Source organism: Dendroctonus ponderosae, unplaced genomic scaffold, assembly GCF_020466585.1.
Source record: "Dendroctonus ponderosae isolate FM_Combo_2020 unplaced genomic scaffold, Dpon_F_20191213v2 Dpon_F_20191213_1, whole genome shotgun sequence".
Taxonomy (NCBI): Eukaryota; Metazoa; Arthropoda; class Insecta; order Coleoptera; family Curculionidae; genus Dendroctonus; species Dendroctonus ponderosae.
Genome location: NW_026017110.1, coordinates 21,364,280 through 21,367,235, shown reverse-complemented (window position 1 = coordinate 21,367,235; position 2,956 = coordinate 21,364,280). Strand labels below are relative to the sequence as shown.

Sequence of the window (2,956 nt, the reverse complement as noted above, 5' to 3'; positions counted from 1 at the left end):
GCTCAGAGAATCCAAAAATGCAATAATATATAGGGTATTTCATTTAGAAAAACACAACTTTGATACTTTTAGGGCTTTTGGGACACTCTGTACATACCAAAAATATTTTTTAAATGTGCACCCGATAGGCGTCTGTCGATTCATCAAATAATATTTTGCAAAAAACAAACGGGCTAACCGCAAACGTCCGTGCCGTATAGCGTGAATAACCCTGTATTATTTGACTATATTAATTTAAAATTCAGCGGTGTATTACTTTAGAAAAAAACTTTGATTTGAACCAATCATTTTTTCTAAATGCTGGTTTTTATCCAGGGTAATCCACAAATAAACATCAACTGCATCTTTTTAAATGGAATCTGCAATTTTTTATTTCATTTTTTGGATTCTCCATTGAATTCGAAGTATGATTCAGGTACCATGTCCTGACCTACGCTCAACAGAACGCCAGTAAATTAGGAGGTAAAAAAAAATATTTTCCAAAATAACAAGATGCCTTAAAAATTATATAATAATAATAATAAAAATTTCTCAGTTTTGTTGGTTTCTAAATGGTGAAGTTAAGGACCGTACTGTAGGATACGTACCCAGAAAGAAGCAGCTGAATTATTTAATGAAATCTACCCTGATCGTTGTCCCATGTCAAAGGGTGGTAAGGTGAATAAAGTTAAATTCAGATAATTTTTTCTCGGAATACTGCAAAACTGTAAAAATACATTTAGCACAAAAAATCAAATTTTCGACCTTCAACTAGAAATTGACGAGTCATAGCTGTTTCCAACAAACATTCCGCGGAATTTTAAATTAATTAGACCTTACTTCTGGGCCTTACTGTATACTTACTGGCTGTCTCACTGGAAATTGATTCCACCTACAGGTGCATTATGTAATAGTAAATATATTCCTAATCATATCACAATTTCTTTTAAAAATTTTGCCCGATCGGCAAGCGATTTAAAAAAATAACTTCCCGGCGTACCGTAAGTTGGGTAGCACAACTTGCGCCCTACCCTGTATGACTGAGATGGTAACTAAACGGTATATTTGGGTCAAACCGATACCACCGAAATAAAGATTCTCTTTTTCGGTTGCAAACCGATCATCGCACGGTAACTACCCCTTGCTGTTTTTGCTGTGCCCGGTAGAGGCATACATTTAAATTTTCGAAATACGTGTGCTATTTCGGTCTCTTGACCGCTTTAATCAATTCATACATTACTACAGTTAAGTAGACAGTCGAATCAGTCAATAGGGCACAAAAACATGTTTTGAATAAACCTGTTCTCAATCTGCAAAATCAATCAACCATCTTGTCTGCTGACTTCAATTAAAAGTTGCCCAAAAATTGTCACCAATTTGTGCACGTAAAGCTATGACTTTAAATGATCAGCATGAAATCCGTTACCCCATTTGATGAAAGCAAATTAGACACAGTTTATAAAATATTGTCTTCTTCAAGATGTTATGGCAATAACGCGACATTAACTAAACTCAAACCATGAGTAAATTCGACATGTTAGACAAAGGCTGTTTGAATCCTTCTCACGTTGCCTGCCAAGATGTTTTTAGAAGCTTCCACTGCGCCCCTTTCAATAAAGTTAATGTCACCTAATCTAAACACCTTTGTTTTGTTCAGTTAACGTTTTGACTGAAGATGAAACACAAGTCAATGCAAAATTAATATTTCATCTTAAATGTTATTTAACTGAGATGTATTTCAATCAGAACTGATCGGACCGAAAAATGCTTCCTGTGGATAAAACCCATCATTATGATGAGAATAGACTTATGCAATTCTTTCGACATCATACACATAAGGAATTTAAGAATTAGGTTTCGAATTGTTGCTAATATGCGTGATTAAAACTAACCTTTGGAATTGATATTCATTAGCTAGTTAACATGGCCTCCAAGGAAATAAACATCTAAGATATAACCCGCTGTAATCAAGAAATTAATGTATGTAAATTTACACACATGAAACCTGAAAAAGTATGTCAAAAGAAAATATTCAACATACGCACCTTCCTTGTGAACCTATTGGGTGTGTTGATATATTGGAATGCGTTACATCTAGAAACATATAACTGAATATGATATGTACATTGAATTTTTGCCTTGACCGAGTTTGGGTTTCGTGGCTTAAACAGACATATTGTAAAATCTTAAAGGGAAAAGAACAAAGTTAAGCTGCAATGCAAAGAAGCTCTTGCAGCTTAACTGCTTAACTATAGACTGAATTCTTCAAATGCAAGAATTTCTATGAAGCGTCAAATAAGCCCGAAAGAAGTCCACATAAAAGCTCTGGAAGTGCGTTTTCCAAGAATCGTTATATAAACAAAATAATACGTAACCATCCTTCAGACTAGACAGGAGAGAAAACACAAGCTCATATAATATCCCTAAAAGCATGAAAAGCACTCTGGCTTTTTATTCAACCGAACCTGTGATCAGCATATTATCAGACGATTCAAAGGCGTCCCAAAGAGATGCATGGAAAGTGCACTATCGACAAGACAGCGGCGCAATCGCAGTTGTGTCGTTCAAACCATGGCGGAGTTAGTTGCATTTCATCATCAATGACAGGATGAATTGCATTGGTTTGAGCGGTTGCCATATCTATGCGAAAGTTGCGATTAGATTGGGCGAGTCAAAAATACTGAGGGAAGGAAGTCCTTTATACTCCATGCAGTTACCTTAGTGGATTCGAACTAAGGAAAGTGGGTCTATTACCTTAAACTCTAGTACTTGCAAAAATTAATATCTATTGTTTTCTTTATTAAAATATTTAATAATTTTGATCAATAGTAGGTACTAGACTTAAGATTAAAAATACATAAGTACGTTACTTAGCCATCACCTCATATATGAAGAAAAGTTGTGCGTATAACTAAAATTTTCTTCGGAGCTTGATACTTCTTATAGAAATAATATCGAACGTATTTTCTAGACAGAT

General features: G+C 34.8%; 1 long non-coding RNA gene across 2 annotated transcripts in view; it reads right to left on the bottom strand.

Annotated features, from left to right (window-relative positions):
* Nucleotides 1-2,956, bottom strand: part of LOC125505850 — a 171,940-nt gene that overhangs the window by 76,453 nt on the left and 92,531 nt on the right. The gene's annotated exons all lie outside the window — the stretch shown is intronic.